Below are 9198 nucleotides of genomic sequence, written 5' to 3' on the forward strand. Positions count from 1 at the left end.
GAGAGCCAAGCAATGTGGAGCATCTTTTGGAGGTAATTGAGGGTACAATAATGTAAGAGACTGGTTTGGAGACATCATACCCACTTTTCCCGGCGTCTTTCATTTGGGGTGTCAAAGTCCCTTCTAGAGTCGACATTTTTGTTTGGTTAACGACACTGGGGAGGCTATCTACTATGGACCAGTTGATCATGAACTCCTAACTGTCGTTTATTTTTGCTTGAGGAGTGTTGAGACGGCAGATCACCTTCTTTTGCATTGTGCTTTAACCCATGAAGTTTGGTGTCATTTCCTTGGTCTTTTTGGGTTAGTTGGGTGTTTTCCTAGGTCTATCAAGGAGCTGTTTGGTACTTGGTTGTGTTTGGGGTCTGCGTTCCAGGCATCAAAACGTATCTTGTGGAGTTTTCTTCCTTTGCTATTTGTAGGGGGGTTGTGGAAGGAAAGGAATGGACGTACTTTCAAAGGGAGGGAGCTTCATTTGCAGGAAATTATATTTTCCATCCTTGGTTTGATGTTTTTTGGGGGGGAAGCTTTGAAGGAGTTCAAGGGGACTTTTTTCAAAGATTTTGTTGATTGTTGAGATGTTATTTCTAATTTGGAGGCAACCTAAGAGCTCCTTTTCTTTCTTCTCCTGGTGTTAAAGTTTTTGTTTTGTAGGGGTCTTCTCAACCCCACTTCTCCTTTTTACTAAAAAAATTTAAAGTTATCAAAAAAATCTTTAGCAAGAAGAGAAATACATAAGGAACACAAATGTCAAAGCGATAATGATATGACTGAACTAGCTTGCAAAATTAGACTATAACATGCAAGATGAGAAAGCTGGAGTTGCAACAATTCACTTGTAGTCATTAACCAAACAAAAACATAAGCCATAGAGAATACGAATAGACAATACCTTCATAAAATCATCATAATCATCAAGGTACTACCAATAAAATTTGGGGTCGGCTACAATATATTCCCAAAGTGAATTACTTAAATCACCATCCAGCTTGAAAAAGTAATTAAATTTATTAAAGTCAAAAAAGAAGAGAGAGCATAAAAAGAAAACTAAATTAAAACAGAATGTCAAGAAATCTCAGTAAAAGACCTGAACAAGAATTAGGTTTCTTTAGGAGATGCCTTCTTTGCAGCCTCTGCTGCTGCTTTCTCTGCTTCAATCTCAGCAACAATGCCATCAATTTCAGATTCATCAAGTTGACGCAGCCCATGCTCTCTAGTCATCACCGTGATCTCTATGTTCTTCCCCCCACTCTCAACAACCTAAGCATGAAGAGATACCATTCAAAAGTAATATTTTACACAACACTGTAAACACATGTGCGTACACATGCTAAGGGATGATGTATATAAGAAGAAAAATATACAATGCAGCCAACCACCATATATGAAAAACAAAGCTCACCAACTCATCACATAGCAGGCCAAGAGCCCCAGTAAAGAACCATTATAAGTGTCAATCATTACTTTCCAATGTATTTTCTTTGTAAAAGTTAGCTGTGTCCTTTGTAGGCACACAAGTTACTGTAGACATTACAATTTGATGTTTTGGTCTATGGACCATCCAAGAGGTGGACCACCGATCAAACAGTCAAGAATCAGGATAAACAAGCTGCTAAACCGTATAAGGTGGCAAGGTGCATTGTATAAGTTAATGCACTTGGTCGCATAAATTTAAATAATAAAGTATTCTGGCTATCATTGAAGTGGATGATGTGAATGATGCATGATCTATAATTCAAATTGTCCAACGTTAGGTCAACATGAGGATTCATTGCACACCAAAATTCAGATCACATGTGACTATGTGAGTACTCTGAAGAGTACACAAGCCTATCAATAGTACACAACGCAAATAGGCAGTATGTTTTAGAACTCCACGTGTAAAGTTGTCCATGTGAAACTAAACCAGGATGATTAAAACCTTAAACCTGACAAACTAAGGTTAAGAGAGTAAAATTAAATGCAAGCAGGCTTTTTACAACCGTTTAAAACCTGAAAATATAAGGTTAAGGGTGAGATTGAAACTGGTCAACTATGATACTGTTTGTGCTCTCAAGTAAAGGAAAGGTTTGGGATAAAAATATTTAAACAATAAGAATATAACGCTCCTTGGGAAGGGGCTCTAGAGGTTTGGAGATGAACCCTCTAGTTTATGGAGAAATGTCATTGTATCTAAATATGGTTGTAGCAATATAGGTTGGACAAAGTGGCTTTTAAGGTTGGTAGGGGAGATTGCGGATAGCATTTGGGAGTGGTGTAGGAATTCTTCCTTAAAGAGGATTTTTCAGTGCTTTTATCTCTTTCTTCTGATAAAGATTGTCTTATCAGAGTATTTATGATCTTGGTGATGGAATATTTATCATGGAATTTTGACTTCAATAAAAATCTTATGATTGTTACGATTGCTGATTCATTTTCAAATCAAGAAATTATAGTCATCTCTATCTTGAAGGAAGACAAAAGATTATGGGTATGGAGAGGAAACGAATGAGTTCCCAGTTACAATTAGTTTACCTCAAGGACTGGCTTTGAGTACGTATTTGTTTGGTCTAATTATACATGGAGTAACTGCTCACATTCAAGAGCACTTACCTTGTTGTACGTTATTTATGGATTATTAACTGATGAAACTAGAGAGAGAATCAAGACAAAACAAAACTAAACTAGAATTATAGAGAGACAAATGTAAGAGTCCGAGGGCTTTAAAATAAGTAGAAACAAGAACAAGCATTTGGAGTATAAATTTAGTACTTTTTATATATATAAGTATAATGATTGTATAAATATCAAAAGGAAAATACAAAGGAAGCCGAGATAGCCCCCAAGGATAAACCCATAAAAAGAGAAGAAAGAACAAGAAACAATCAAAGCAAATCTACGAGTTACGAAAACTCTCCCATCTAAACACGAAATCTGCGAATGAAACCCCGGAGAAATTCTTGCTTAGCTTAGCCCACAAAAACAGCAGCCCTAAAATCTCCATATGCACCATCTCCAAATTGTTTTCCTTCCTTTGGAACACCCTGTTGTTACGCTCTTTCCAAAGGTCCCAAGCTATGGCCGCAGGAAGGATGGCACACAAATGCCTTTTTCTATAAGAGAAGTTGTTATAAGCCCATCCTTCTACCGTCGAGAGAAAACTATTAGGGAAAACCCAATTCATATGAAACAAAGAAAGGAAAGAAGACCAAATACGTCGAGAGAAGAGTAATGAATAAGAGTGTGATCCATAGATTCACCGTCACTCATACAAAGAGGACAAAATTTGGGAGTGATCCATCCACGAGAAATCAAATTATCCAAAATGAGGATCCTCCCTAAGAAGGTGAGCCAAAGAAAAAAAGATATTTTAGAAGGGATGATGGGAGACACCCAAGGAGGAAGGTCAATTACAGAATTGATAGTCTAAATATCCCGAAGAGACCACTTTCATCATATCGGGTCTATTATAATTTAACATAGAGAGAGAGTGGAAGATGTTGTCCATAAAACAAAGTTGGATGGTTAAAGTGAAGGTGTGCTTGTGGAGTGCTACGTGACATTCACATACAAACAAATCAAATAAGAAGGGCAATTTTATAAAACCGTAATAACAATAGCTATGCTTTATGGAGCAGAATGTTGAGCAATCAAGAAGCATCATGTTGGTAAGACCAGTATCCACATCAAATATAATCGTCATTCATCTTAATTCTTCTCCCCAATTATTTTATCAAAAAAAAAAAAAAACTATTGTAATCCAAAAAATGAATTTTGAAAGTTTGGGGCCGGTTGCCAACTTGATGAATTACATTTCATCCAGGCTTTGGACCACCCATATAAGAATAAAGCTCAACAATAGACTTGGTTAGGTGGTGTTTTGTACTTTTGGCTGGTCTACTCGCCTTTTATTAATTGAATTTGTTTTACCTATAAAAAAAAGTAAGCTTACCACTAGAGTCTAGACATCAAACATCAAACATCAATAACAATTACATACTACACCCAAATTCAGCATTTTACCTCAAGCAAAGCTCGAATTGCTAACTTTATAGTTTCTTGCCCAGAAGTTTCCTTGTAATTTTTCTCCAAAAACTCTCTCATAGAGTTTGAATTTCTCCCAGTTGCATTAGCTTTCCAAGCTGAAAATGTCCCTGATGGGTCTGTCTGATAAAGTGATGGAACATCAGTATATGGGTCAAACCCCACAATCAACGTTGAAAGACCAAATGGTCTCACACCCCCACTTTGTGTATACTTCTGGTGAAGACCAGCTATGTAACGTGTTATATATTCAACTGTTACAGGATCTTCTACTGTAAGCCTGTGACTCTTGACATTCTACACGCTCCTTGTGTATCAAGACACGCGTGTCTGCTTTTAGGCCTGTACATGCCAATGCTATGTGATCGTCCAGGTTCGTTATTTTCCCAGCCGATCTGTAATTTCAAAAGAAAATCGAATTTCGTGAAAATTTTTAAGCAATGTGGAAATCAAATCCCCAACAAGAAATCGAAAGAGAGACCTGGAGTCTTGGAGTTTGGCGGTGGACTTCTTCTCGACTCCTAGTACGATAGTGTCAGAGCCTCTGATACCGACGGCTGCGTTGCCCTTCGGTACGGCCTCGAGTGCGTATTCGACTTGAAAGAGATGACCATCTGGTGATGGCACGATCATTTCTGTGTAAGCGATTGGAGCTTTATCGACGAAGCAACTCTACATGCGGTATGCTTCACGAGTCTTGACCATCACTAAAAGTGGGCTTGTGCACCATTTCTTGGGCTCCCTGACCCATAAACAGTTGGCTCAAATTCATGGGCTACACACCAAAATCAGATTGATGGTTATTCTGTAACCAATAGTTTGGGCTTATATTCTGGATTGGATCCATGCATATCTTAGACTAACTTAAATCTTTGCCCGGATCTCGCTTTCTAATACGCTCTAATACCTCTACTTTTCAACCTTAGCTTTAGGGCATAATGGGACTGATTTTATCCGAAATCCAAGAGGGTTTGGACCTTCGGAGTAGATCCGAATAAAAGAATGGGTCAAATATTATTTAATGTCTATTGATTCGAATCAGATCCAGACTGGATCCAGATCTATCCCTATATCCGTCTAGATTCAAATGATATATATATTTTTTTAAATGATATTTTTAGTATTTTCAATATCATTTTCTACTACATTATTACAACATGTATTATTATAAAAGTAAAGGATCTTAATAGTAAAATATAATAGTATAACAATTAGTAAGAAGTATAGCAGAAAAATGTTGGACGGGCGAATAGAATCCAACCTGACCTAACCCAAATTAAGTAATTCCAGTCGTATCCTTTAGAATTTTATCTAGTAGGATCAGAGTCAGATTTGGATCCCAAAAGAAAAAGAACATAAATATGGATATATAAACCCATTTTAAGCCATACTTAGTTTGATAGTAGTATGACTTGTTGGCCAAGAGGGAAACACACAACACAACTATGTTGTTTTAAAAAAATTTATTTTATGAAGATTTTCTCTTAGTCTAACTTGAACCTTTGTCCAAACCTTGCTCATTAATGTCCCTTCTTTTCAACCGTAGTGTGATGGTTGTGTTGACTTGTTAGCTTATACGCAAATGTAAAAGTGCAGCTCCTTGAATTAAATTCTCAGAACACAACATCAGCACAAGAAGATTTGTCACCAACAGTAGCCACCATTGACGTTAACATGAAGAAATCAAATTATTAGTGGAACCCATATGGTATTTGGTCTAGACATATATATCTTAGCCTAAAGTTAGAACTTTTGTCTGATCCCATTTACTAGTACCCATAGTTTTCAACCTTAGCTGATTAGTAGGGTCGAGTGAATCGTTGACTCAACATGTTGCACATAAGACTTTCTGAGGGGGTTGGTGCATGTGACTGCGAGATTAGTCTTACTTGAAGGATAGGGATACCTACAATGTCAAAAAAAAAAAAAGATCGATATGAATAGTAAGAGTCATATTTCTAGGGCAAAAGAAGGAAAAACACACATAAACACACACAAGAAAAAAAAAAAAAAAGACCAATATGAATAGTAAGAGTGATATATATTTCATCCTTAATGGATTTTGATCTCTCTAAGATACCAAATTAATTGTTTTTCACATGATAGGATAATTTTCAATGACTTCTATGACAAAGCGACAATGAAAATGTGTTTCACAAGTTAATTAGCCACCCATACGTAGAGGCATGAGTCAACCTGGTTTTTGGAATATTTCTCTACCAAACCATGGGCGACAAAAATTTTCCCAATATCCTAACTATACATGTAACAAGGATTTTAAGTATAGTTTTATAATAAATTAACTTCTAAAAATAGAAAAAGTATTTAGTTGGCATTGTATAATTTTCATTTGTGGATAATCGATTAATCAATTTGTTAAGAAACATTCTAACTGATCGACAACATAGCATGTTCTCAAAGTTAACATCCTCATTAGCGATGGTAATGCTCCTGACCACCTGAGTAAACTTATCATCATCCATGTCTTACCCCTATTATTGGGATTTGGGGTTGGCAATATACAGTTTTTATATTTTTCCACAATACCATTAACTCTGTAACAACACATCAATCATTTGCATCACATAATTTGGCAAGTATTTTTTTTATAGGGTTTCAGATCAATAGGTCAGACTAGCAGGAGTGAGGCAACTGACCTCTTAGAATATCATATCCCATCCAAATCCTTCAGATACATACAATACCTCACAAACCACACTTGTCGGGTAAACAGGGATTGTAGGTGGTCAATGAGAGAACTTGAAATTTGACAAGTTAACATCCAATAAATATTTCTTTTTTTAGGAAAATAAAATTCTCAAAATTTGCATCACCTACACGTATGGATTATAGCTTTGTACGTGCAATAGTAAGACAAAGTTGAGGTCCTCTTCAAAGAGCACCATCATTCATTACCTTTGAAACTTCTTGAAGTTATTATTCAAACGATAGGGACTACACAAACTTTAGTGCAAACCCTTTATTTAATTTAATGTAATTGATTTTTCTATGGCCCAATGGACGAAGGTGATTCAACCTTCTGGTCGCTCTCGTTACGACCACCAAACTTCCACCCTCAGCCAACTAGCGTCATCACTCCCCTCCCCCTTCCCTTTCTTAACTAAAACCGCACGACAAGGAAAAGTGGATATTTCTACTTACCTCCCTAAACAATGACATAATTTGTAGACGCCTTTTCAGTTTTTAAAATTGAGTTGCCTCCTTAAAACCCTATTACGTTGACCCATTCAATGAAATAGTATGGATCCCGAACACCTGGTCGTTGGGTGGGTCATGGATGTCAATCCCATATTCTTTTACATTAGTATAATTTCCCATCATACCATTGTGGACCTTGGTGACCTCTAATTATTAGATTTGAACAATTTTTTTTTTCAACAACAAAGCATCACCATTTAGATGATTCTTCAAGTCATGATTTACGCATTCATCCAATTGTGATATAGGGTGAAGATTTTTTTTTTTTTTGTTGGCTCTAGCTTCTTCGTCGTAGGTCTTGCAGGGCTCTCCATACATGACATGTCAAACCTAATGAGGGTAGTTTTGTAAATTAGGGATACCCTTAACACACATAGGGTAACGTGATTGGTCGATCCTAGATCTTGCGAGGTCTGTGATGAAAACAAATGTGAGCAAAAAAATTTTCTTTGGGTGAAATAGTCCGCTTGAATTTTCCATCACATTGCCTCATTTAAGATAGCTTGTATGATATTTGAAAATATAGATCGAGTTTAACAAAATTAAGTTGAGTCAATCAAGTTTAGTATTTTGCAATGTAAACTAATAGATTTTTTGAGCATGAGTATTTGTTAATAGATCCTATAATAAAAGTAATTATAATAAATATAAAATTATATTAATAAATAATTTTAAATTAATTTAAATAATTTATATTGTTCAAGATAAAATAACTCTAAGAGTCAGCTTGATATACATGGGGCCTACACGAGATAATAAAATGAAGTTCTAATAGGTCTAATGAGGAGTGTGCCAAACAGAAATCAATTAGTTGGATTGGAAGAGTGGCTTATAACAACACAGATTAAAATCGCTACCTAGCTCCCTGGTGTACATGATTCAAAACTCAAGTCCAAGATGTAAGGTGGTAATGTCAATTTTTCATGGGAAAATTATTTAAAGGACCCTAGTGGATGGATTTTTTCAAGTTAGTACCTAAGTTTTAGGATATCTCTTAATAGTCTATTTAGTAAAAAATTTATTTCTAATTAGTCCCTAAATCCTATCCAACACATCTCTTCTGATTGACATATCGAAATTGCCCTTACCATTTGAACTCATTATTTTCGTCCAAAAAATTTCATCTTAGTTAAGTTTCAGATACTCCATTCCGATGGAAAGAATTTGAGAAGGAAGAAGAAACATTTTCAAGCATTTTGAAAATATATGTAAAAAATTAGTTGTTTTTTTTCTTTTTCAAAATTTTTACTTCATTTTTTTTTAATGAAAATCGATCAAAGATGACTATTTTGGTTTGAAATCATCTACACAAGTCATTATGTCAAAAAAATTAGTTGATCTTTTTATGTATGTTAGTCAAAAAATTAAAACAAGTTGGTTTTACCAACGTCGAGCTCACCACTTTTTATTTTTGAGTTCAATATTTTTATTTTCGAGTTCGACATTTCAACAATAAAATTGGTGAGGTCGACAATAAAAAGTGGTGAGCTCAACAATAAATAAAATGATGAGTTCGACAATAAATAAAAATTGGTAAGCTCAACAATAAATAAAAATTGGTGAGTTCGAGGTGTTTTAAAAATCAGATGGTCTGATCAGGTTGAACTAAATCCATTTGTTTTTAAAGGTTGAGCCAACCAAAAAAACCCAATTTTGAAAAAATTAATTGACCCATCTGATTCAATCGGTATGATCAATGACTTGACCAGGGTTGTAAAGGGACCGATCCAACTTTTGATGAATTTTCACATACCCCTCTATAATTTGATGATTATTTGAGATACCTCGTACGTTTTAAAATTGATGACTTGCCCCCCTTGACCTTAAGTATTCTCTTACAAACTAATGGAAAATTATCGAACTTAGTAAGTTTTTAATTCTTGGGTCAACATGCATAGTAAGACAACCCCTAAAATTATTTGTCTAGACCAGGATTTATAATTATATATGTATTAT

The 9198-nt window shown here is 35.4% G+C and overlaps 1 pseudogene across 1 annotated transcript; it reads right to left on the reverse strand.

The window, feature by feature from the left end:
* Window positions 1–934: 934 nt before the first annotated feature.
* LOC147403493 (proteasome subunit alpha type-7-like) lies at window positions 935–4683 on the reverse strand (annotated as a pseudogene). The gene is made up of 3 exons (XR_015177516.1): window positions 4505–4683; window positions 4003–4418; window positions 935–1260 (listed from the first exon to the last, which is right to left on the reverse strand). The product of XR_015177516.1 is annotated as a proteasome subunit alpha type-7-like (transcript).
* Window positions 4684–9198: the final 4515 nt, after the last annotated feature.

The sequence above is a fragment of the Akebia trifoliata genome, chromosome 4 (assembly GCF_017979445.1).
Source record: "Akebia trifoliata isolate Shusen 1 chromosome 4, ASM1797944v1, whole genome shotgun sequence".
NCBI classification, from domain to species: domain Eukaryota; kingdom Viridiplantae; phylum Streptophyta; class Magnoliopsida; order Ranunculales; family Lardizabalaceae; genus Akebia; species Akebia trifoliata.